Source organism: Schistocerca americana, unplaced genomic scaffold (assembly GCF_021461395.2).
Source record: "Schistocerca americana isolate TAMUIC-IGC-003095 unplaced genomic scaffold, iqSchAmer2.1 HiC_scaffold_116, whole genome shotgun sequence".
Lineage (NCBI taxonomy): Eukaryota > Metazoa > Arthropoda > Insecta > Orthoptera > Acrididae > Schistocerca > Schistocerca americana.
This window is the reverse complement of record NW_025725220.1, coordinates 411,147-432,872: the sequence shown is the minus strand read 5'-3', so window position 1 is coordinate 432,872 and position 21,726 is coordinate 411,147. Positions and strand designations below refer to the sequence as shown.

General features: G+C 54.3%; 51 non-coding genes across 51 annotated transcripts; 11 read left to right on the top strand and 40 right to left on the bottom strand.

The window, feature by feature from the left end:
- Positions 1-559: 559 nt before the first annotated feature.
- On the top strand, positions 560-631 carry Trnag-ucc. Its single transcript has one exon. It is a non-coding gene; the product is annotated as a tRNA-Gly (tRNA).
- A 581-nt stretch (positions 632-1,212) lies between these two features.
- Trnai-aau lies at positions 1,213-1,286 on the bottom strand. The gene has a single exon. It is a non-coding gene; the product is annotated as a tRNA-Ile (tRNA).
- Positions 1,287-1,484: 198 nt separating this feature from the next.
- On the bottom strand, positions 1,485-1,556 carry Trnae-uuc. The gene has a single exon. It is a non-coding gene; the product is annotated as a tRNA-Glu (tRNA).
- Positions 1,557-1,837: 281 nt separating this feature from the next.
- Positions 1,838-1,910, bottom strand: Trnam-cau. Its single transcript has one exon. It is a non-coding gene; the product is annotated as a tRNA-Met (tRNA).
- A 293-nt stretch (positions 1,911-2,203) lies between these two features.
- Trnag-gcc lies at positions 2,204-2,274 on the bottom strand. The gene has a single exon. It is a non-coding gene; the product is annotated as a tRNA-Gly (tRNA).
- Positions 2,275-2,615: 341 nt separating this feature from the next.
- Positions 2,616-2,687, top strand: Trnag-ucc. Its single transcript has one exon. It is a non-coding gene; the product is annotated as a tRNA-Gly (tRNA).
- Positions 2,688-3,268: 581 nt separating this feature from the next.
- Positions 3,269-3,342, bottom strand: Trnai-aau. The gene has a single exon. It is a non-coding gene; the product is annotated as a tRNA-Ile (tRNA).
- A 198-nt stretch (positions 3,343-3,540) lies between these two features.
- On the bottom strand, positions 3,541-3,612 carry Trnae-uuc. Its single transcript has one exon. It is a non-coding gene; the product is annotated as a tRNA-Glu (tRNA).
- A 281-nt stretch (positions 3,613-3,893) lies between these two features.
- On the bottom strand, positions 3,894-3,966 carry Trnam-cau. The gene has a single exon. It is a non-coding gene; the product is annotated as a tRNA-Met (tRNA).
- Positions 3,967-4,259: 293 nt separating this feature from the next.
- Trnag-gcc lies at positions 4,260-4,330 on the bottom strand. The gene has a single exon. It is a non-coding gene; the product is annotated as a tRNA-Gly (tRNA).
- Positions 4,331-4,671: 341 nt separating this feature from the next.
- Trnag-ucc lies at positions 4,672-4,743 on the top strand. The gene has a single exon. It is a non-coding gene; the product is annotated as a tRNA-Gly (tRNA).
- Positions 4,744-5,324: 581 nt separating this feature from the next.
- Trnai-aau lies at positions 5,325-5,398 on the bottom strand. The gene has a single exon. It is a non-coding gene; the product is annotated as a tRNA-Ile (tRNA).
- A 198-nt stretch (positions 5,399-5,596) lies between these two features.
- Positions 5,597-5,668, bottom strand: Trnae-uuc. The gene has a single exon. It is a non-coding gene; the product is annotated as a tRNA-Glu (tRNA).
- A 281-nt stretch (positions 5,669-5,949) lies between these two features.
- Positions 5,950-6,022, bottom strand: Trnam-cau. Its single transcript has one exon. It is a non-coding gene; the product is annotated as a tRNA-Met (tRNA).
- Positions 6,023-6,315: 293 nt separating this feature from the next.
- On the bottom strand, positions 6,316-6,386 carry Trnag-gcc. Its single transcript has one exon. It is a non-coding gene; the product is annotated as a tRNA-Gly (tRNA).
- A 341-nt stretch (positions 6,387-6,727) lies between these two features.
- Positions 6,728-6,799, top strand: Trnag-ucc. The gene has a single exon. It is a non-coding gene; the product is annotated as a tRNA-Gly (tRNA).
- Positions 6,800-7,380: 581 nt separating this feature from the next.
- On the bottom strand, positions 7,381-7,454 carry Trnai-aau. The gene has a single exon. It is a non-coding gene; the product is annotated as a tRNA-Ile (tRNA).
- A 198-nt stretch (positions 7,455-7,652) lies between these two features.
- Positions 7,653-7,724, bottom strand: Trnae-uuc. The gene has a single exon. It is a non-coding gene; the product is annotated as a tRNA-Glu (tRNA).
- Positions 7,725-8,005: 281 nt separating this feature from the next.
- Trnam-cau lies at positions 8,006-8,078 on the bottom strand. Its single transcript has one exon. It is a non-coding gene; the product is annotated as a tRNA-Met (tRNA).
- A 293-nt stretch (positions 8,079-8,371) lies between these two features.
- On the bottom strand, positions 8,372-8,442 carry Trnag-gcc. The gene has a single exon. It is a non-coding gene; the product is annotated as a tRNA-Gly (tRNA).
- Positions 8,443-8,783: 341 nt separating this feature from the next.
- Trnag-ucc lies at positions 8,784-8,855 on the top strand. Its single transcript has one exon. It is a non-coding gene; the product is annotated as a tRNA-Gly (tRNA).
- Positions 8,856-9,436: 581 nt separating this feature from the next.
- Positions 9,437-9,510, bottom strand: Trnai-aau. The gene has a single exon. It is a non-coding gene; the product is annotated as a tRNA-Ile (tRNA).
- A 198-nt stretch (positions 9,511-9,708) lies between these two features.
- Positions 9,709-9,780, bottom strand: Trnae-uuc. Its single transcript has one exon. It is a non-coding gene; the product is annotated as a tRNA-Glu (tRNA).
- Positions 9,781-10,061: 281 nt separating this feature from the next.
- Trnam-cau lies at positions 10,062-10,134 on the bottom strand. Its single transcript has one exon. It is a non-coding gene; the product is annotated as a tRNA-Met (tRNA).
- Positions 10,135-10,427: 293 nt separating this feature from the next.
- On the bottom strand, positions 10,428-10,498 carry Trnag-gcc. Its single transcript has one exon. It is a non-coding gene; the product is annotated as a tRNA-Gly (tRNA).
- Positions 10,499-10,839: 341 nt separating this feature from the next.
- On the top strand, positions 10,840-10,911 carry Trnag-ucc. The gene has a single exon. It is a non-coding gene; the product is annotated as a tRNA-Gly (tRNA).
- A 581-nt stretch (positions 10,912-11,492) lies between these two features.
- On the bottom strand, positions 11,493-11,566 carry Trnai-aau. Its single transcript has one exon. It is a non-coding gene; the product is annotated as a tRNA-Ile (tRNA).
- A 198-nt stretch (positions 11,567-11,764) lies between these two features.
- On the bottom strand, positions 11,765-11,836 carry Trnae-uuc. The gene has a single exon. It is a non-coding gene; the product is annotated as a tRNA-Glu (tRNA).
- Positions 11,837-12,117: 281 nt separating this feature from the next.
- Positions 12,118-12,190, bottom strand: Trnam-cau. The gene has a single exon. It is a non-coding gene; the product is annotated as a tRNA-Met (tRNA).
- Positions 12,191-12,483: 293 nt separating this feature from the next.
- Trnag-gcc lies at positions 12,484-12,554 on the bottom strand. The gene has a single exon. It is a non-coding gene; the product is annotated as a tRNA-Gly (tRNA).
- Positions 12,555-12,895: 341 nt separating this feature from the next.
- On the top strand, positions 12,896-12,967 carry Trnag-ucc. Its single transcript has one exon. It is a non-coding gene; the product is annotated as a tRNA-Gly (tRNA).
- Positions 12,968-13,548: 581 nt separating this feature from the next.
- On the bottom strand, positions 13,549-13,622 carry Trnai-aau. The gene has a single exon. It is a non-coding gene; the product is annotated as a tRNA-Ile (tRNA).
- A 198-nt stretch (positions 13,623-13,820) lies between these two features.
- Positions 13,821-13,892, bottom strand: Trnae-uuc. The gene has a single exon. It is a non-coding gene; the product is annotated as a tRNA-Glu (tRNA).
- Positions 13,893-14,173: 281 nt separating this feature from the next.
- Positions 14,174-14,246, bottom strand: Trnam-cau. The gene has a single exon. It is a non-coding gene; the product is annotated as a tRNA-Met (tRNA).
- A 293-nt stretch (positions 14,247-14,539) lies between these two features.
- Trnag-gcc lies at positions 14,540-14,610 on the bottom strand. Its single transcript has one exon. It is a non-coding gene; the product is annotated as a tRNA-Gly (tRNA).
- A 341-nt stretch (positions 14,611-14,951) lies between these two features.
- On the top strand, positions 14,952-15,023 carry Trnag-ucc. Its single transcript has one exon. It is a non-coding gene; the product is annotated as a tRNA-Gly (tRNA).
- Positions 15,024-15,604: 581 nt separating this feature from the next.
- Positions 15,605-15,678, bottom strand: Trnai-aau. Its single transcript has one exon. It is a non-coding gene; the product is annotated as a tRNA-Ile (tRNA).
- Positions 15,679-15,876: 198 nt separating this feature from the next.
- Trnae-uuc lies at positions 15,877-15,948 on the bottom strand. The gene has a single exon. It is a non-coding gene; the product is annotated as a tRNA-Glu (tRNA).
- A 281-nt stretch (positions 15,949-16,229) lies between these two features.
- Trnam-cau lies at positions 16,230-16,302 on the bottom strand. The gene has a single exon. It is a non-coding gene; the product is annotated as a tRNA-Met (tRNA).
- Positions 16,303-16,595: 293 nt separating this feature from the next.
- Trnag-gcc lies at positions 16,596-16,666 on the bottom strand. Its single transcript has one exon. It is a non-coding gene; the product is annotated as a tRNA-Gly (tRNA).
- A 341-nt stretch (positions 16,667-17,007) lies between these two features.
- Trnag-ucc lies at positions 17,008-17,079 on the top strand. The gene has a single exon. It is a non-coding gene; the product is annotated as a tRNA-Gly (tRNA).
- Positions 17,080-17,660: 581 nt separating this feature from the next.
- Trnai-aau lies at positions 17,661-17,734 on the bottom strand. The gene has a single exon. It is a non-coding gene; the product is annotated as a tRNA-Ile (tRNA).
- Positions 17,735-17,932: 198 nt separating this feature from the next.
- On the bottom strand, positions 17,933-18,004 carry Trnae-uuc. Its single transcript has one exon. It is a non-coding gene; the product is annotated as a tRNA-Glu (tRNA).
- A 281-nt stretch (positions 18,005-18,285) lies between these two features.
- Positions 18,286-18,358, bottom strand: Trnam-cau. Its single transcript has one exon. It is a non-coding gene; the product is annotated as a tRNA-Met (tRNA).
- A 293-nt stretch (positions 18,359-18,651) lies between these two features.
- On the bottom strand, positions 18,652-18,722 carry Trnag-gcc. Its single transcript has one exon. It is a non-coding gene; the product is annotated as a tRNA-Gly (tRNA).
- Positions 18,723-19,063: 341 nt separating this feature from the next.
- Positions 19,064-19,135, top strand: Trnag-ucc. Its single transcript has one exon. It is a non-coding gene; the product is annotated as a tRNA-Gly (tRNA).
- Positions 19,136-19,716: 581 nt separating this feature from the next.
- On the bottom strand, positions 19,717-19,790 carry Trnai-aau. Its single transcript has one exon. It is a non-coding gene; the product is annotated as a tRNA-Ile (tRNA).
- Positions 19,791-19,988: 198 nt separating this feature from the next.
- Positions 19,989-20,060, bottom strand: Trnae-uuc. The gene has a single exon. It is a non-coding gene; the product is annotated as a tRNA-Glu (tRNA).
- A 281-nt stretch (positions 20,061-20,341) lies between these two features.
- Trnam-cau lies at positions 20,342-20,414 on the bottom strand. The gene has a single exon. It is a non-coding gene; the product is annotated as a tRNA-Met (tRNA).
- Positions 20,415-20,707: 293 nt separating this feature from the next.
- On the bottom strand, positions 20,708-20,778 carry Trnag-gcc. Its single transcript has one exon. It is a non-coding gene; the product is annotated as a tRNA-Gly (tRNA).
- Positions 20,779-21,119: 341 nt separating this feature from the next.
- On the top strand, positions 21,120-21,191 carry Trnag-ucc. Its single transcript has one exon. It is a non-coding gene; the product is annotated as a tRNA-Gly (tRNA).
- Positions 21,192-21,726: the final 535 nt, after the last annotated feature.

Below are 21,726 nucleotides of genomic sequence, written 5' to 3'. Positions count from 1 at the left end.
CAGGGGGCACATTAAATACTCGGACCGTTCTAACACCATAACCCGAGGGCACAATCTGCACATCACTGACTGTGCCATCGACATGCCTAAATTTACGCACTCCGCCAAATTTTTCAACAAATCTTTCACAGATGTCGCCGGAAAAGAACTTCAAAAATAGCGAATATTGCGCGAAATCCAACTGAAAAGTGTCCACTAGATCTTCCGGGATTTTCAAATCTTCGAATAGAAATTCGTGGATTTCAAAAGCGGTGGGCCGCAAAGCATTTCGATCGAACACAAACTGCGCAGTGTTTGCCCTAGTAACTGTCGACATGGTACTCACGTTGAAGAAACTTGAACACGTGGACCTCGAAACACTCGCTGAGTGCCGCCCCGCGATGTAAACAAAGCCGCAACCGCTCCGCTGCTCCGCGCGATGTGCGCGGATACGCTGTCCGAATGCGTCTGGATGTGCTCCCCTAGCCTGCCTCGAAATGCGCCTGCCGGGTACGATCACCTTCGGCCGCTGCCGACAGGCGGGAAGCCGACTCAGCGCGGTGGCGGGGCGCTCGCTTGTGCGGTGGTGGTGTAATGGTCAGCATAGTTGCCTTCCAAGCAGTTGATCCGGGTTCGATTCCCGGCCACCGCCGCAGGCTTTTAATTTCGCGTATGAGTACTTTTGCCACGCGCTCTTAAACTATTGTTTTTTCGCCCTCTTACTCGCTGCATACCAGCCCTTAGTGTGTCTCGACTTGTCTCGACTTTGCTCAGCTGACGCGAGAGCTGACGCTCTCAAATCGGCCTATATCAAAACGACAAGCACGAGAAACGACTGAGAGAGGTAAGGAGAGGCGAGGCGATGGACACACAGCACGCCCCCTTCATTTCACGGTGGCGTCTCCCTGGCCGAATCGGGCTGTAGCTCCGAAAACAAAGGAGAAACAAAAATAGGAAGTAAAACTGCCAATAGTGCCCTGTGTTCCCATGCGCTCACCCGCCCAAGTACTGACAAGGGCCAAAGTTGTTACGCATCGGCAATCGGACATTTTCTTTCATTTTCTCTAACCAGTGTATTCAAGATATTATGGCCATTGCCGAGTGAATGCTGTAGTGCTTCCCGACGAGTCGGGTTCGGATCCTCTGTCAACTTCCACGCAGGGTGATGATCATTTGGTCATCACACTCGCCAGCTGAAATCGGCGCTGCCTTTTCGCAGTAGTAAAAGAGAAGTGGCCCGTGGGGGGATCGAACCCACGACCTTCGCGTTATTAGCACGACGCTCTAACCAACTGAGCTAACGGGCCTCGGCAGATGCAGCTGCTCAGCCCTACGCTGGAATCAGGTGGCATGAAGCCATACACCATTCCTATGGTCGTCGTGTGTCTGCTTCCCTAGTCTATATTCTGCTGACGGTCACGAAACAGTAGCTATATTGCGAGCAGGACGGGAAACGGCCGCTCGGACAGCTCAAACTTGTCACGATTAGTGTGGAAAAAATTCCGTTCCGGTACCGGGAATCGAACCCGGGCCTCCTGGGTGAAAGCCAGGTATCCTAGCCACTAGACCACACCGGATGCGGCCGTTTCATTCGACCGTTCGTACGGTCGCTTGTCGCATTGTCGCTCTCTTTGCGAGCATCTTTGCACATACTGACTGGCAAGGCGCGCACCTCAAACGTCGCAGAGCAATGCTTTTGGCTTCATGCTCTGCTGGGAGAAGAGGAATAGGGAAGCTGTATGTAGCAATAACAGGAAGTAAACATTTTCCCGCTGAAGCGTTGAAACGTTGTGGATAACAAACAAGAAATAAGTTGGCGCCCTAGCAACAGCACCACCTTCAGTCACATAAAATTAGATGCCCCGGGTGAGGATCGAACTCACGACCTTAAGATTATGAGACTTACGCGCTGCCTACTTCGCTACCGAGGCAGGCGATCGTTAGACCTTCTGGAATCTTGGTAAGTAGCGAATACAAGTGGTAGAGAGTCTGCACTCCCTGGCTCATTTTTTCTGTTGCTACACGTGCATTCACGGCGCGGCAGGCAACTTGCGATGCTAGGCCGACGCCAGTATGTACAATAGCACGCAGGAGTCCAAACGAGCAGTCGTCCGCGCTGCATGATTGGTTCTTTCCACACGGAATCCCGCGGTTCATTCTCATGGCTCACGCAGTTCGAGTGCGAAAGACACGCAGCACCCCTACCGGAGAAAAAACAAAATGATGCATCGGCCGGGAATCGAACCCGGGCCGCCCGCGTGGCAGGCGAGCATTCTACCACTGAACCACCGATGCTCGGGCCAGCGGTACCTTCACGCTGCTTCCCGAGCAGATGTCTCAAGGGAAAGTGGGACTGCCGTCAAGCGCCGTAGCATTCTGTGGAGAAGATGCTGCAGACGCTGAATCCTGCACTGCACTGCTTAAAGATGCCGCCAGAACGCGGTCCTCTGCGTACTCTTGCGTCGCCGGCGCCGACTCTTGCCAAAGGATGCGAAATGTGCGCGGATACGCTGTCCGAATGCGTCTGGATGTGCTCCCCTAGCCTGCCTCGAAATGCGCCTGCCGGGTACGATCACCTTCGGCCGCTGCCGACAGGCGGGAAGCCGACTCAGCGCGGTGGCGGGGCGCTCGCTTGTGCGGTGGTGGTGTAATGGTCAGCATAGTTGCCTTCCAAGCAGTTGATCCGGGTTCGATTCCCGGCCACCGCAGCAGGCTTTTAATTTCGCGTATGAGTACTTTTGCCACGCGCTCTTAAACTATTGTTTTTTCGCCCTCTTACTCGCTGCATACCAGCCCTTAGTGTGTCTCGACTTGTCTCGACTTTGCTCAGCTGACGCGAGAGCTGACGCTCTCAAATCGGCCTATATCAAAACGACAAGCACGAGAAACGACTGAGAGAGGTAAGGAGAGGCGAGGCGATGGACACACAGCACGCCCCCTTCATTTCACGGTGGCGTCTCCCTGGCCGAATCGGGCTGTAGCTCCGAAAACAAAGGAGAAACAAAAATAGGAAGTAAAACTGCCAATAGTGCCCTGTGTTCCCATGCGCTCACCCGCCCAAGTACTGACAAGGGCCAAAGTTGTTACGCATCGGCAATCGGACATTTTCTTTCATTTTCTCTAACCAGTGTATTCAAGATATTATGGCCATTGCCGAGTGAATGCTGTAGTGCTTCCCGACGAGTCGGGTTCGGATCCTCTGTCAACTTCCACGCAGGGTGATGATCATTTGGTCATCACACTCGCCAGCTGAAATCGGCGCTGCCTTTTCGCAGTAGTAAAAGAGAAGTGGCCCGTGGGGGGATCGAACCCACGACCTTCGCGTTATTAGCACGACGCTCTAACCAACTGAGCTAACGGGCCTCGGCAGATGCAGCTGCTCAGCCCTACGCTGGAATCAGGTGGCATGAAGCCATACACCATTCCTATGGTCGTCGTGTGTCTGCTTCCCTAGTCTATATTCTGCTGACTGTCACGAAACAGTAGCTATATTGCGAGCAGGACGGGAAACGGCCGCTCGGACAGCTCAAACTTGTCACGATTAGTGTGGAAAAAATTCCGTTCCGGTACCGGGAATCGAACCCGGGCCTCCTGGGTGAAAGCCAGGTATCCTAGCCACTAGACCACACCGGATGCGGCCGTTTCATTCGACCGTTCGTACGGTCGCTTGTCGCATTGTCGCTCTCTTTGCGAGCATCTTTGCACATACTGACTGGCAAGGCGCGCACCTCAAACGTCGCAGAGCAATGCTTTTGGCTTCATGCTCTGCTGGGAGAAGAGGAATAGGGAAGCTGTATGTAGCAATAACAGGAAGTAAACATTTTCCCGCTGAAGCGTTGAAACGTTGTGGATAACAAACAAGAAATAAGTTGGCGCCCTAGCAACAGCACCACCTTCAGTCACAGAAAATTACATGCCCCGGGTGAGGATCGAACTCACGACCTTAAGATTATGAGACTTACGCGCTGCCTACTGCGCTACCGAGGCAGGCGATCGTTAGACCTTCTGGAATCTTGGTAAGTACCGAATACAAGTGGTAGAGAGTCTGCACTCCCTGGCTCATTTTTTCTGTTGCTACACGTGCATTCACGGCGCGGCAGGCAACTTGCGATGCTAGGCCGACGCCAGTATGTACAATAGCACGCAGGAGTCCAAACGAGCAGTCGTCCGCGCTGCATGATTGGTTCTTTCCACACGGAATCCCGCGGTTCATTCTCATGGCTCACGCAGTTCGAGTGCGAAAGACACGCAGCACCCCTACCGGAGAAAAAACAAAATGATGCATCGGCCGGGAATCGAACCCGGGCCGCCCGCGTGGCAGGCGAGCATTCTACCACTGAACCACCGATGCTCGGGCCAGCGGTACCTTCACGCTGCTTCCCGAGCAGATGTCTCAAGGGAAAGTGGGACTGCCGTCAAGCGCCGTAGCATTCTGTGGAGAAGATGCTGCAGACGCTGAATCCTGCACTGCACTGCTTAAAGATGCCGCCAGAACGCGGTCCTCTGCGTACTCTTGCGTCGCCGGCGCCGACTCTTGCCAAAGGATGCGAAATGTGCGCGGATACGCTGTCCGAATGCGTCTGGATGTGCTCCCCTAGCCTGCCTCGAAATGCGCCTGCCGGGTACGATCACCTTCGGCCGCTGCCGACAGGCGGGAAGCCGACTCAGCGCGGTGGCGGGGCGCTCGCTTGTGCGGTGGTGGTGTAATGGTCAGCATAGTTGCCTTCCAAGCAGTTGATCCGGGTTCGATTCCCGGCCACCGCAGCAGGCTTTTAATTTCGCGTATGAGTACTTTTGCCACGCGCTCTTAAACTATTGTTTTTTCGCCCTCTTACTCGCTGCATACCAGCCCTTAGTGTGTCTCGACTTGTCTCGACTTTGCTCAGCTGACGCGAGAGCTGACGCTCTCAAATCGGCCTATATCAAAACGACAAGCACGAGAAACGACTGAGAGAGGTAAGGAGAGGCGAGGCGATGGACACACAGCACGCCCCCTTCATTTCACGGTGGCGTCTCCCTGGCCGAATCGGGCTGTAGCTCCGAAAACAAAGGAGAAACAAAAATAGGAAGTAAAACTGCCAATAGTGCCCTGTGTTCCCATGCGCTCACCCGCCCAAGTACTGACAAGGGCCAAAGTTGTTACGCATCGGCAATCGGACATTTTCTTTCATTTTCTCTAACCAGTGTATTCAAGATATTATGGCCATTGCCGAGTGAATGCTGTAGTGCTTCCCGACGAGTCGGGTTCGGATCCTCTGTCAACTTCCACGCAGGGTGATGATCATTTGGTCATCACACTCGCCAGCTGAAATCGGCGCTGCCTTTTCGCAGTAGTAAAAGAGAAGTGGCCCGTGGGGGGATCGAACCCACGACCTTCGCGTTATTAGCACGACGCTCTAACCAACTGAGCTAACGGGCCTCGGCAGATGCAGCTGCTCAGCCCTACGCTGGAATCAGGTGGCATGAAGCCATACACCATTCCTATGGTCGTCGTGTGTCTGCTTCCCTAGTCTATATTCTGCTGACTGTCACGAAACAGTAGCTATATTGCGAGCAGGACGGGAAACGGCCGCTCGGACAGCTCAAACTTGTCACGATTAGTGTGGAAAAAATTCCGTTCCGGTACCGGGAATCGAACCCGGGCCTCCTGGGTGAAAGCCAGGTATCCTAGCCACTAGACCACACCGGATGCGGCCGTTTCATTCGACCGTTCGTACGGTCGCTTGTCGCATTGTCGCTCTCTTTGCGAGCATCTTTGCACATACTGACTGGCAAGGCGCGCACCTCAAACGTCGCAGAGCAATGCTTTTGGCTTCATGCTCTGCTGGGAGAAGAGGAATAGGGAAGCTGTATGTAGCAATAACAGGAAGTAAACATTTTCCCGCTGAAGCGTTGAAACGTTGTGGATAACAAACAAGAAATAAGTTGGCGCCCTAGCAACAGCACCACCTTCAGTCACAGAAAATTACATGCCCCGGGTGAGGATCGAACTCACGACCTTAAGATTATGAGACTTACGCGCTGCCTACTGCGCTACCGAGGCAGGCGATCGTTAGACCTTCTGGAATCTTGGTAAGTACCGAATACAAGTGGTAGAGAGTCTGCACTCCCTGGCTCATTTTTTCTGTTGCTACACGTGCATTCACGGCGCGGCAGGCAACTTGCGATGCTAGGCCGACGCCAGTATGTACAATAGCACGCAGGAGTCCAAACGAGCAGTCGTCCGCGCTGCATGATTGGTTCTTTCCACACGGAATCCCGCGGTTCATTCTCATGGCTCACGCAGTTCGAGTGCGAAAGACACGCAGCACCCCTACCGGAGAAAAAACAAAATGATGCATCGGCCGGGAATCGAACCCGGGCCGCCCGCGTGGCAGGCGAGCATTCTACCACTGAACCACCGATGCTCGGGCCAGCGGTACCTTCACGCTGCTTCCCGAGCAGATGTCTCAAGGGAAAGTGGGACTGCCGTCAAGCGCCGTAGCATTCTGTGGAGAAGATGCTGCAGACGCTGAATCCTGCACTGCACTGCTTAAAGATGCCGCCAGAACGCGGTCCTCTGCGTACTCTTGCGTCGCCGGCGCCGACTCTTGCCAAAGGATGCGAAATGTGCGCGGATACGCTGTCCGAATGCGTCTGGATGTGCTCCCCTAGCCTGCCTCGAAATGCGCCTGCCGGGTACGATCACCTTCGGCCGCTGCCGACAGGCGGGAAGCCGACTCAGCGCGGTGGCGGGGCGCTCGCTTGTGCGGTGGTGGTGTAATGGTCAGCATAGTTGCCTTCCAAGCAGTTGATCCGGGTTCGATTCCCGGCCACCGCAGCAGGCTTTTAATTTCGCGTATGAGTACTTTTGCCACGCGCTCTTAAACTATTGTTTTTTCGCCCTCTTACTCGCTGCATACCAGCCCTTAGTGTGTCTCGACTTGTCTCGACTTTGCTCAGCTGACGCGAGAGCTGACGCTCTCAAATCGGCCTATATCAAAACGACAAGCACGAGAAACGACTGAGAGAGGTAAGGAGAGGCGAGGCGATGGACACACAGCACGCCCCCTTCATTTCACGGTGGCGTCTCCCTGGCCGAATCGGGCTGTAGCTCCGAAAACAAAGGAGAAACAAAAATAGGAAGTAAAACTGCCAATAGTGCCCTGTGTTCCCATGCGCTCACCCGCCCAAGTACTGACAAGGGCCAAAGTTGTTACGCATCGGCAATCGGACATTTTCTTTCATTTTCTCTAACCAGTGTATTCAAGATATTATGGCCATTGCCGAGTGAATGCTGTAGTGCTTCCCGACGAGTCGGGTTCGGATCCTCTGTCAACTTCCACGCAGGGTGATGATCATTTGGTCATCACACTCGCCAGCTGAAATCGGCGCTGCCTTTTCGCAGTAGTAAAAGAGAAGTGGCCCGTGGGGGGATCGAACCCACGACCTTCGCGTTATTAGCACGACGCTCTAACCAACTGAGCTAACGGGCCTCGGCAGATGCAGCTGCTCAGCCCTACGCTGGAATCAGGTGGCATGAAGCCATACACCATTCCTATGGTCGTCGTGTGTCTGCTTCCCTAGTCTATATTCTGCTGACGGTCACGAAACAGTAGCTATATTGCGAGCAGGACGGGAAACGGCCGCTCGGACAGCTCAAACTTGTCACGATTAGTGTGGAAAAAATTCCGTTCCGGTACCGGGAATCGAACCCGGGCCTCCTGGGTGAAAGCCAGGTATCCTAGCCACTAGACCACACCGGATGCGGCCGTTTCATTCGACCGTTCGTACGGTCGCTTGTCGCATTGTCGCTCTCTTTGCGAGCATCTTTGCACATACTGACTGGCAAGGCGCGCACCTCAAACGTCGCAGAGCAATGCTTTTGGCTTCATGCTCTGCTGGGAGAAGAGGAATAGGGAAGCTGTATGTAGCAATAACAGGAAGTAAACATTTTCCCGCTGAAGCGTTGAAACGTTGTGGATAACAAACAAGAAATAAGTTGGCGCCCTAGCAACAGCACCACCTTCAGTCACAGAAAATTAGATGCCCCGGGTGAGGATCGAACTCACGACCTTAAGATTATGAGACTTACGCGCTGCCTACTGCGCTACCGAGGCAGGCGATCGTTAGACCTTCTGGAATCTTGGTAAGTACCGAATACAAGTGGTAGAGAGTCTGCACTCCCTGGCTCATTTTTTCTGTTGCTACACGTGCATTCACGGCGCGGCAGGCAACTTGCGATGCTAGGCCGACGCCAGTATGTACAATAGCACGCAGGAGTCCAAACGAGCAGTCGTCCGCGCTGCATGATTGGTTCTTTCCACACGGAATCCCGCGGTTCATTCTCATGGCTCACGCAGTTCGAGTGCGAAAGACACGCAGCACCCCTACCGGAGAAAAAACAAAATGATGCATCGGCCGGGAATCGAACCCGGGCCGCCCGCGTGGCAGGCGAGCATTCTACCACTGAACCACCGATGCTCGGGCCAGCGGTACCTTCACGCTGCTTCCCGAGCAGATGTCTCAAGGGAAAGTGGGACTGCCGTCAAGCGCCGTAGCATTCTGTGGAGAAGATGCTGCAGACGCTGAATCCTGCACTGCACTGCTTAAAGATGCCGCCAGAACGCGGTCCTCTGCGTACTCTTGCGTCGCCGGCGCCGACTCTTGCCAAAGGATGCGAAATGTGCGCGGATACGCTGTCCGAATGCGTCTGGATGTGCTCCCCTAGCCTGCCTCGAAATGCGCCTGCCGGGTACGATCACCTTCGGCCGCTGCCGACAGGCGGGAAGCCGACTCAGCGCGGTGGCGGGGCGCTCGCTTGTGCGGTGGTGGTGTAATGGTCAGCATAGTTGCCTTCCAAGCAGTTGATCCGGGTTCGATTCCCGGCCACCGCAGCAGGCTTTTAATTTCGCGTATGAGTACTTTTGCCACGCGCTCTTAAACTATTGTTTTTTCGCCCTCTTACTCGCTGCATACCAGCCCTTAGTGTGTCTCGACTTGTCTCGACTTTGCTCAGCTGACGCGAGAGCTGACGCTCTCAAATCGGCCTATATCAAAACGACAAGCACGAGAAACGACTGAGAGAGGTAAGGAGAGGCGAGGCGATGGACACACAGCACGCCCCCTTCATTTCACGGTGGCGTCTCCCTGGCCGAATCGGGCTGTAGCTCCGAAAACAAAGGAGAAACAAAAATAGGAAGTAAAACTGCCAATAGTGCCCTGTGTTCCCATGCGCTCACCCGCCCAAGTACTGACAAGGGCCAAAGTTGTTACGCATCGGCAATCGGACATTTTCTTTCATTTTCTCTAACCAGTGTATTCAAGATATTATGGCCATTGCCGAGTGAATGCTGTAGTGCTTCCCGACGAGTCGGGTTCGGATCCTCTGTCAACTTCCACGCAGGGTGATGATCATTTGGTCATCACACTCGCCAGCTGAAATCGGCGCTGCCTTTTCGCAGTAGTAAAAGAGAAGTGGCCCGTGGGGGGATCGAACCCACGACCTTCGCGTTATTAGCACGACGCTCTAACCAACTGAGCTAACGGGCCTCGGCAGATGCAGCTGCTCAGCCCTACGCTGGAATCAGGTGGCATGAAGCCATACACCATTCCTATGGTCGTCGTGTGTCTGCTTCCCTAGTCTATATTCTGCTGACGGTCACGAAACAGTAGCTATATTGCGAGCAGGACGGGAAACGGCCGCTCGGACAGCTCAAACTTGTCACGATTAGTGTGGAAAAAATTCCGTTCCGGTACCGGGAATCGAACCCGGGCCTCCTGGGTGAAAGCCAGGTATCCTAGCCACTAGACCACACCGGATGCGGCCGTTTCATTCGACCGTTCGTACGGTCGCTTGTCGCATTGTCGCTCTCTTTGCGAGCATCTTTGCACATACTGACTGGCAAGGCGCGCACCTCAAACGTCGCAGAGCAATGCTTTTGGCTTCATGCTCTGCTGGGAGAAGAGGAATAGGGAAGCTGTATGTAGCAATAACAGGAAGTAAACATTTTCCCGCTGAAGCGTTGAAACGTTGTGGATAACAAACAAGAAATAAGTTGGCGCCCTAGCAACAGCACCACCTTCAGTCACAGAAAATTAGATGCCCCGGGTGAGGATCGAACTCACGACCTTAAGATTATGAGACTTACGCGCTGCCTACTGCGCTACCGAGGCAGGCGATCGTTAGACCTTCTGGAATCTTGGTAAGTACCGAATACAAGTGGTAGAGAGTCTGCACTCCCTGGCTCATTTTTTCTGTTGCTACACGTGCATTCACGGCGCGGCAGGCAACTTGCGATGCTAGGCCGACGCCAGTATGTACAATAGCACGCAGGAGTCCAAACGAGCAGTCGTCCGCGCTGCATGATTGGTTCTTTCCACACGGAATCCCGCGGTTCATTCTCATGGCTCACGCAGTTCGAGTGCGAAAGACACGCAGCACCCCTACCGGAGAAAAAACAAAATGATGCATCGGCCGGGAATCGAACCCGGGCCGCCCGCGTGGCAGGCGAGCATTCTACCACTGAACCACCGATGCTCGGGCCAGCGGTACCTTCACGCTGCTTCCCGAGCAGATGTCTCAAGGGAAAGTGGGACTGCCGTCAAGCGCCGTAGCATTCTGTGGAGAAGATGCTGCAGACGCTGAATCCTGCACTGCACTGCTTAAAGATGCCGCCAGAACGCGGTCCTCTGCGTACTCTTGCGTCGCCGGCGCCGACTCTTGCCAAAGGATGCGAAATGTGCGCGGATACGCTGTCCGAATGCGTCTGGATGTGCTCCCCTAGCCTGCCTCGAAATGCGCCTGCCGGGTACGATCACCTTCGGCCGCTGCCGACAGGCGGGAAGCCGACTCAGCGCGGTGGCGGGGCGCTCGCTTGTGCGGTGGTGGTGTAATGGTCAGCATAGTTGCCTTCCAAGCAGTTGATCCGGGTTCGATTCCCGGCCACCGCAGCAGGCTTTTAATTTCGCGTATGAGTACTTTTGCCACGCGCTCTTAAACTATTGTTTTTTCGCCCTCTTACTCGCTGCATACCAGCCCTTAGTGTGTCTCGACTTGTCTCGACTTTGCTCAGCTGACGCGAGAGCTGACGCTCTCAAATCGGCCTATATCAAAACGACAAGCACGAGAAACGACTGAGAGAGGTAAGGAGAGGCGAGGCGATGGACACACAGCACGCCCCCTTCATTTCACGGTGGCGTCTCCCTGGCCGAATCGGGCTGTAGCTCCGAAAACAAAGGAGAAACAAAAATAGGAAGTAAAACTGCCAATAGTGCCCTGTGTTCCCATGCGCTCACCCGCCCAAGTACTGACAAGGGCCAAAGTTGTTACGCATCGGCAATCGGACATTTTCTTTCATTTTCTCTAACCAGTGTATTCAAGATATTATGGCCATTGCCGAGTGAATGCTGTAGTGCTTCCCGACGAGTCGGGTTCGGATCCTCTGTCAACTTCCACGCAGGGTGATGATCATTTGGTCATCACACTCGCCAGCTGAAATCGGCGCTGCCTTTTCGCAGTAGTAAAAGAGAAGTGGCCCGTGGGGGGATCGAACCCACGACCTTCGCGTTATTAGCACGACGCTCTAACCAACTGAGCTAACGGGCCTCGGCAGATGCAGCTGCTCAGCCCTACGCTGGAATCAGGTGGCATGAAGCCATACACCATTCCTATGGTCGTCGTGTGTCTGCTTCCCTAGTCTATATTCTGCTGACGGTCACGAAACAGTAGCTATATTGCGAGCAGGACGGGAAACGGCCGCTCGGACAGCTCAAACTTGTCACGATTAGTGTGGAAAAAATTCCGTTCCGGTACCGGGAATCGAACCCGGGCCTCCTGGGTGAAAGCCAGGTATCCTAGCCACTAGACCACACCGGATGCGGCCGTTTCATTCGACCGTTCGTACGGTCGCTTGTCGCATTGTCGCTCTCTTTGCGAGCATCTTTGCACATACTGACTGGCAAGGCGCGCACCTCAAACGTCGCAGAGCAATGCTTTTGGCTTCATGCTCTGCTGGGAGAAGAGGAATAGGGAAGCTGTATGTAGCAATAACAGGAAGTAAACATTTTCCCGCTGAAGCGTTGAAACGTTGTGGATAACAAACAAGAAATAAGTTGGCGCCCTAGCAACAGCACCACCTTCAGTCACAGAAAATTAGATGCCCCGGGTGAGGATCGAACTCACGACCTTAAGATTATGAGACTTACGCGCTGCCTACTGCGCTACCGAGGCAGGCGATCGTTAGACCTTCTGGAATCTTGGTAAGTACCGAATACAAGTGGTAGAGAGTCTGCACTCCCTGGCTCATTTTTTCTGTTGCTACACGTGCATTCACGGCGCGGCAGGCAACTTGCGATGCTAGGCCGACGCCAGTATGTACAATAGCACGCAGGAGTCCAAACGAGCAGTCGTCCGCGCTGCATGATTGGTTCTTTCCACACGGAATCCCGCGGTTCATTCTCATGGCTCACGCAGTTCGAGTGCGAAAGACACGCAGCACCCCTACCGGAGAAAAAACAAAATGATGCATCGGCCGGGAATCGAACCCGGGCCGCCCGCGTGGCAGGCGAGCATTCTACCACTGAACCACCGATGCTCGGGCCAGCGGTACCTTCACGCTGCTTCCCGAGCAGATGTCTCAAGGGAAAGTGGGACTGCCGTCAAGCGCCGTAGCATTCTGTGGAGAAGATGCTGCAGACGCTGAATCCTGCACTGCACTGCTTAAAGATGCCGCCAGAACGCGGTCCTCTGCGTACTCTTGCGTCGCCGGCGCCGACTCTTGCCAAAGGATGCGAAATGTGCGCGGATACGCTGTCCGAATGCGTCTGGATGTGCTCCCCTAGCCTGCCTCGAAATGCGCCTGCCGGGTACGATCACCTTCGGCCGCTGCCGACAGGCGGGAAGCCGACTCAGCGCGGTGGCGGGGCGCTCGCTTGTGCGGTGGTGGTGTAATGGTCAGCATAGTTGCCTTCCAAGCAGTTGATCCGGGTTCGATTCCCGGCCACCGCCGCAGGCTTTTAATTTCGCGTATGAGTACTTTTGCCACGCGCTCTTAAACTATTGTTTTTTCGCCCTCTTACTCGCTGCATACCAGCCCTTAGTGTGTCTCGACTTGTCTCGACTTTGCTCAGCTGACGCGAGAGCTGACGCTCTCAAATCGGCCTATATCAAAACGACAAGCACGAGAAACGACTGAGAGAGGTAAGGAGAGGCGAGGCGATGGACACACAGCACGCCCCCTTCATTTCACGGTGGCGTCTCCCTGGCCGAATCGGGCTGTAGCTCCGAAAACAAAGGAGAAACAAAAATAGGAAGTAAAACTGCCAATAGTGCCCTGTGTTCCCATGCGCTCACCCGCCCAAGTACTGACAAGGGCCAAAGTTGTTACGCATCGGCAATCGGACATTTTCTTTCATTTTCTCTAACCAGTGTATTCAAGATATTATGGCCATTGCCGAGTGAATGCTGTAGTGCTTCCCGACGAGTCGGGTTCGGATCCTCTGTCAACTTCCACGCAGGGTGATGATCATTTGGTCATCACACTCGCCAGCTGAAATCGGCGCTGCCTTTTCGCAGTAGTAAAAGAGAAGTGGCCCGTGGGGGGATCGAACCCACGACCTTCGCGTTATTAGCACGACGCTCTAACCAACTGAGCTAACGGGCCTCGGCAGATGCAGCTGCTCAGCCCTACGCTGGAATCAGGTGGCATGAAGCCATACACCATTCCTATGGTCGTCGTGTGTCTGCTTCCCTAGTCTATATTCTGCTGACGGTCACGAAACAGTAGCTATATTGCGAGCAGGACGGGAAACGGCCGCTCGGACAGCTCAAACTTGTCACGATTAGTGTGGAAAAAATTCCGTTCCGGTACCGGGAATCGAACCCGGGCCTCCTGGGTGAAAGCCAGGTATCCTAGCCACTAGACCACACCGGATGCGGCCGTTTCATTCGACCGTTCGTACGGTCGCTTGTCGCATTGTCGCTCTCTTTGCGAGCATCTTTGCACATACTGACTGGCAAGGCGCGCACCTCAAACGTCGCAGAGCAATGCTTTTGGCTTCATGCTCTGCTGGGAGAAGAGGAATAGGGAAGCTGTATGTAGCAATAACAGGAAGTAAACATTTTCCCGCTGAAGCGTTGAAACGTTGTGGATAACAAACAAGAAATAAGTTGGCGCCCTAGCAACAGCACCACCTTCAGTCACAGAAAATTAGATGCCCCGGGTGAGGATCGAACTCACGACCTTAAGATTATGAGACTTACGCGCTGCCTACTGCGCTACCGAGGCAGGCGATCGTTAGACCTTCTGGAATCTTGGTAAGTACCGAATACAAGTGGTAGAGAGTCTGCACTCCCTGGCTCATTTTTTCTGTTGCTACACGTGCATTCACGGCGCGGCAGGCAACTTGCGATGCTAGGCCGACGCCAGTATGTACAATAGCACGCAGGAGTCCAAACGAGCAGTCGTCCGCGCTGCATGATTGGTTCTTTCCACACGGAATCCCGCGGTTCATTCTCATGGCTCACGCAGTTCGAGTGCGAAAGACACGCAGCACCCCTACCGGAGAAAAAACAAAATGATGCATCGGCCGGGAATCGAACCCGGGCCGCCCGCGTGGCAGGCGAGCATTCTACCACTGAACCACCGATGCTCGGGCCAGCGGTACCTTCACGCTGCTTCCCGAGCAGATGTCTCAAGGGAAAGTGGGACTGCCGTCAAGCGCCGTAGCATTCTGTGGAGAAGATGCTGCAGACGCTGAATCCTGCACTGCACTGCTTAAAGATGCCGCCAGAACGCGGTCCTCTGCGTACTCTTGCGTCGCCGGCGCCGACTCTTGCCAAAGGATGCGAAATGTGCGCGGATACGCTGTCCGAATGCGTCTGGATGTGCTCCCCTAGCCTGCCTCGAAATGCGCCTGCCGGGTACGATCACCTTCGGCCGCTGCCGACAGGCGGGAAGCCGACTCAGCGCGGTGGCGGGGCGCTCGCTTGTGCGGTGGTGGTGTAATGGTCAGCATAGTTGCCTTCCAAGCAGTTGATCCGGGTTCGATTCCCGGCCACCGCCGCAGGCTTTTAATTTCGCGTATGAGTACTTTTGCCACGCGCTCTTAAACTATTGTTTTTTCGCCCTCTTACTCGCTGCATACCAGCCCTTAGTGTGTCTCGACTTGTCTCGACTTTGCTCAGCTGACGCGAGAGCTGACGCTCTCAAATCGGCCTATATCAAAACGACAAGCACGAGAAACGACTGAGAGAGGTAAGGAGAGGCGAGGCGATGGACACACAGCACGCCCCCTTCATTTCACGGTGGCGTCTCCCTGGCCGAATCGGGCTGTAGCTCCGAAAACAAAGGAGAAACAAAAATAGGAAGTAAAACTGCCAATAGTGCCCTGTGTTCCCATGCGCTCACCCGCCCAAGTACTGACAAGGGCCAAAGTTGTTACGCATCGGCAATCGGACATTTTCTTTCATTTTCTCTAACCAGTGTATTCAAGATATTATGGCCATTGCCGAGTGAATGCTGTAGTGCTTCCCGACGAGTCGGGTTCGGATCCTCTGTCAACTTCCACGCAGGGTGATGATCATTTGGTCATCACACTCGCCAGCTGAAATCGGCGCTGCCTTTTCGCAGTAGTAAAAGAGAAGTGGCCCGTGGGGGGATCGAACCCACGACCTTCGCGTTATTAGCACGACGCTCTAACCAACTGAGCTAACGGGCCTCGGCAGATGCAGCTGCTCAGCCCTACGCTGGAATCAGGTGGCATGAAGCCATACACCATTCCTATGGTCGTCGTGTGTCTGCTTCCCTAGTCTATATTCTGCTGACGGTCACGAAACAGTAGCTATATTGCGAGCAGGACGGGAAACGGCCGCTCGGACAGCTCAAACTTGTCACGATTAGTGTGGAAAAAATTCCGTTCCGGTACCGGGAATCGAACCCGGGCCTCCTGGGTGAAAGCCAGGTATCCTAGCCACTAGACCACACCGGATGCGGCCGTTTCATTCGACCGTTCGTACGGTCGCTTGTCGCATTGTCGCTCTCTTTGCGAGCATCTTTGCACATACTGACTGGCAAGGCGCGCACCTCAAACGTCGCAGAGCAATGCTTTTGGCTTCATGCTCTGCTGGGAGAAGAGGAATAGGGAAGCTGTATGTAGCAATAACAGGAAGTAAACATTTTCCCGCTGAAGCGTTGAAACGTTGTGGATAACAAACAAGAAATAAGTTGGCGCCCTAGCAACAGCACCACCTTCAGTCACAGAAAATTAGATGCCCCGGGTGAGGATCGAACTCACGACCTTAAGATTATGAGACTTACGCGCTGCCTACTGCGCTACCGAGGCATGCGATCGTTAGACCTTCTGGAATCTTGGTAAGTACCGAATACAAGTGGTAGAGAGTCTGCACTCCCTGGCTCATTTTTTCTGTTGCTACACGTGCATTCACGGCGCGGCAGGCAACTTGCGATGCTAGGCCGACGCCAGTATGTACAATAGCACGCAGGAGTCCAAACGAGCAGTCGTCCGCGCTGCATGATTGGTTCTTTCCACACGGAATCCCGCGGTTCATTCTCATGGCTCACGCAGTTCGAGTGCGAAAGACACGCAGCACCCCTACCGGAGAAAAAACAAAATGATGCATCGGCCGGGAATCGAACCCGGGCCGCCCGCGTGGCAGGCGAGCATTCTACCACTGAACCACCGATGCTCGGGCCAGCGGTACCTTCACGCTGCTTCCCGAGCAGATGTCTCAAGGGAAAGTGGGACTGCCGTCAAGCGCCGTAGCATTCTGTGGAGAAGATGCTGCAGACGCTGAATCCTGCACTGCACTGCTTAAAGATGCCGCCAGAACGCGGTCCTCTGCGTACTCTTGCGTCGCCGGCGCCGACTCTTGCCAAAGGATGCGAAATGTGCGCGGATACGCTGTCCGAATGCGTCTGGATGTGCTCCCCTAGCCTGCCTCGAAATGCGCCTGCCGGGTACGATCACCTTCGGCCGCTGCCGACAGGCGGGAAGCCGACTCAGCGCGGTGGCGGGGCGCTCGCTTGTGCGGTGGTGGTGTAATGGTCAGCATAGTTGCCTTCCAAGCAGTTGATCCGGGTTCGATTCCCGGCCACCGCAGCAGGCTTTTAATTTCGCGTATGAGTACTTTTGCCACGCGCTCTTAAACTATTGTTTTTTCGCCCTCTTACTCGCTGCATACCAGCCCTTAGTGTGTCTCGACTTGTCTCGACTTTGCTCAGCTGACGCGAGAGCTGACGCTCTCAAATCGGCCTATATCAAAACGACAAGCACGAGAAACGACTGAGAGAGGTAAGGAGAGGCGAGGCGATGGACACACAGCACGCCCCCTTCATTTCACGGTGGCGTCTCCCTGGCCGAATCGGGCTGTAGCTCCGAAAACAAAGGAGAAACAAAAATAGGAAGTAAAACTGCCAATAGTGCCCTGTGTTCCCATGCGCTCACCCGCCCAAGTACTGACAAGGGCCAAAGTTGTTACGCATCGGCAATCGGACATTTTCTTTCATTTTCTCTAACCAGTGTATTCAAGATATTATGGCCATTGCCGAGTGAATGCTGTAGTGCTTCCCGACGAGTCGGGTTCGGATCCTCTGTCAACTTCCACGCAGGGTGATGATCATTTGGTCATCACACTCGCCAGCTGAAATCGGCGCTGCCTTTTCGCAGTAGTAAAAGAGAAGTGGCCCGTGGGGGGATCGAACCCACGACCTTCGCGTTATTAGCACGACGCTCTAACCAACTGAGCTAACGGGCCTCGGCAGATGCAGCTGCTCAGCCCTACGCTGGAATCAGGTGGCATGAAGCCATACACCATTCCTATGGTCGTCGTGTGTCTGCTTCCCTAGTCTATATTCTGCTGACGGTCACGAAACAGTAGCTATATTGCGAGCAGGACGGGAAACGGCCGCTCGGACAGCTCAAACTTGTCACGATTAGTGTGGAAAAAATTCCGTTCCGGTACCGGGAATCGAACCCGGGCCTCCTGGGTGAAAGCCAGGTATCCTAGCCACTAGACCACACCGGATGCGGCCGTTTCATTCGACCGTTCGTACGGTCGCTTGTCGCATTGTCGCTCTCTTTGCGAGCATCTTTGCACATACTGACTGGCAAGGCGCGCACCTCAAACGTCGCAGAGCAATGCTTTTGGCTTCATGCTCTGCTGGGAGAAGAGGAATAGGGAAGCTGTATGTAGCAATAACAGGAAGTAAACATTTTCCCGCTGAAGCGTTGAAACGTTGTGGATAACAAACAAGAAATAAGTTGGCGCCCTAGCAACAGCACCACCTTCAGTCACAGAAAATTAGATGCCCCGGGTGAGGATCGAACTCACGACCTTAAGATTATGAGACTTACGCGCTGCCTACTGCGCTACCGAGGCAGGCGATCGTTAGACCTTCTGGAATCTTGGTAAGTACCGAATACAAGTGGTAGAGAGTCTGCACTCCCTGGCTCATTTTTTCTGTTGCTACACGTGCATTCACGGCGCGGCAGGCAACTTGCGATGCTAGGCCGACGCCAGTATGTACAATAGCACGCAGGAGTCCAAACGAGCAGTCGTCCGCGCTGCATGATTGGTTCTTTCCACACGGAATCCCGCGGTTCATTCTCATGGCTCACGCAGTTCGAGTGCGAAAGACACGCAGCACCCCTACCGGAGAAAAAACAAAATGATGCATCGGCCGGGAATCGAACCCGGGCCGCCCGCGTGGCAGGCGAGCATTCTACCACTGAACCACCGATGCTCGGGCCAGCGGTACCTTCACGCTGCTTCCCGAGCAGATGTCTCAAGGGAAAGTGGGACTGCCGTCAAGCGCCGTAGCATTCTGTGGAGAAGATGCTGCAGACGCTGAATCCTGCACTGCACTGCTTAAAGATGCCGCCAGAACGCGGTCCTCTGCGTACTCTTGCGTCGCCGGCGCCGACTCTTGCCAAAGGATGCGAAATGTGCGCGGATACGCTGTCCGAATGCGTCTGGATGTGCTCCCCTAGCCTGCCTCGAAATGCGCCTGCCGGGTACGATCACCTTCGGCCGCTGCCGACAGGCGGGAAGCCGACTCAGCGCGGTGGCGGGGCGCTCGCTTGTGCGGTGGTGGTGTAATGGTCAGCATAGTTGCCTTCCAAGCAGTTGATCCGGGTTCGATTCCCGGCCACCGCCGCAGGCTTTTAATTTCGCGTATGAGTACTTTTGCCACGCGCTCTTAAACTATTGTTTTTTCGCCCTCTTACTCGCTGCATACCAGCCCTTAGTGTGTCTCGACTTGTCTCGACTTTGCTCAGCTGACGCGAGAGCTGACGCTCTCAAATCGGCCTATATCAAAACGACAAGCACGAGAAACGACTGAGAGAGGTAAGGAGAGGCGAGGCGATGGACACACAGCACGCCCCCTTCATTTCACGGTGGCGTCTCCCTGGCCGAATCGGGCTGTAGCTCCGAAAACAAAGGAGAAACAAAAATAGGAAGTAAAACTGCCAATAGTGCCCTGTGTTCCCATGCGCTCACCCGCCCAAGTACTGACAAGGGCCAAAGTTGTTACGCATCGGCAATCGGACATTTTCTTTCATTTTCTCTAACCAGTGTATTCAAGATATTATGGCCATTGCCGAGTGAATGCTGTAGTGCTTCCCGACGAGTCGGGTTCGGATCCTCTGTCAACTTCCACGCAGGGTGATGATCATTTGGTCATCACACTCGCCAGCTGAAATCGGCGCTGCCTTTTCGCAGTAGTAAAAGAGAAGTGGCCCGTGGGGGGATCGAACCCACGACCTTCGCGTTATTAGCACGACGCTCTAACCAACTGAGCTAACGGGCCTCGGCAGATGCAGCTGCTCAGCCCTACGCTGGAATCAGGTGGCATGAAGCCATACACCATTCCTATGGTCGTCGTGTGTCTGCTTCCCTAGTCTATATTCTGCTGACGGTCACGAAACAGTAGCTATATTGCGAGCAGGACGGGAAACGGCCGCTCGGACAGCTCAAACTTGTCACGATTAGTGTGGAAAAAATTCCGTTCCGGTACCGGGAATCGAACCCGGGCCTCCTGGGTGAAAGCCAGGTATCCTAGCCACTAGACCACACCGGATGCGGCCGTTTCATTCGACCGTTCGTACGGTCGCTTGTCGCATTGTCGCTCTCTTTGCGAGCATCTTTGCACATACTGACTGGCAAGGCGCGCACCTCAAACGTCGCAGAGCAATGCTTTTGGCTTCATGCTCTGCTGGGAGAAGAGGAATAGGGAAGCTGTATGTAGCAATAACAGGAAGTAAACATTTTCCCGCTGAAGCGTTGAAACGTTGTGGATAACAAACAAGAAATAAGTTGGCGCCCTAGCAACAGCACCACCTTCAGTCACAGAAAATTAGATGCCCCGGGTGAGGATCGAACTCACGACCTTAAGATTATGAGACTTACGCGCTGCCTACTGCGCTACCGAGGCATGCGATCGTTAGACCTTCTGGAATCTTGGTAAGTACCGAATACAAGTGGTAGAGAGTCTGCACTCCCTGGCTCATTTTTTCTGTTGCTACACGTGCATTCACGGCGCGGCAGGCAACTTGCGATGCTAGGCCGACGCCAGTATGTACAATAGCACGCAGGAGTCCAAACGAGCAGTCGTCCGCGCTGCATGATTGGTTCTTTCCACACGGAATCCCGCGGTTCATTCTCATGGCTCACGCAGTTCGAGTGCGAAAGACACGCAGCACCCCTACCGGAGAAAAAACAAAATGATGCATCGGCCGGGAATCGAACCCGGGCCGCCCGCGTGGCAGGCGAGCATTCTACCACTGAACCACCGATGCTCGGGCCAGCGGTACCTTCACGCTGCTTCCCGAGCAGATGTCTCAAGGGAAAGTGGGACTGCCGTCAAGCGCCGTAGCATTCTGTGGAGAAGATGCTGCAGACGCTGAATCCTGCACTGCACTGCTTAAAGATGCCGCCAGAACGCGGTCCTCTGCGTACTCTTGCGTCGCCGGCGCCGACTCTTGCCAAAGGATGCGAAATGTGCGCGGATACGCTGTCCGAATGCGTCTGGATGTGCTCCCCTAGCCTGCCTCGAAATGCGCCTGCCGGGTACGATCACCTTCGGCCGCTGCCGACAGGCGGGAAGCCGACTCAGCGCGGTGGCGGGGCGCTCGCTTGTGCGGTGGTGGTGTAATGGTCAGCATAGTTGCCTTCCAAGCAGTTGATCCGGGTTCGATTCCCGGCCACCGCAGCAGGCTTTTAATTTCGCGTATGAGTACTTTTGCCACGCGCTCTTAAACTATTGTTTTTTCGCCCTCTTACTCGCTGCATACCAGCCCTTAGTGTGTCTCGACTTGTCTCGACTTTGCTCAGCTGACGCGAGAGCTGACGCTCTCAAATCGGCCTATATCAAAACGACAAGCACGAGAAAAGACTGAGAGAGGTAAGGAGAGGCGAGGCGATGGACACACAGCACGCCCCCTTCATTTCACGGTGGCGTCTCCCTGGCCGAATCGGGCTGTAGCTCCGAAAACAAAGGAGAAACAAAAATAGGAAGTAAAACTGCCAATAGTGCCCTGTGTTCCCATGCGCTCACCCGCCCAAGTACTGACAAGGGCCAAAGTTGTTACGCATCGGCAATCGGACATTTTCTTTCATTTTCTCTAACCAGTGTATTCAAGATATTATGGCCATTGCCGAGTGAATGCTGTAGTGCTTCCCGACGAGTCGGGTTCGGATCCTCTGTCAACTTCCACGCAGGGTGATGATCATTTGGTCATCACACT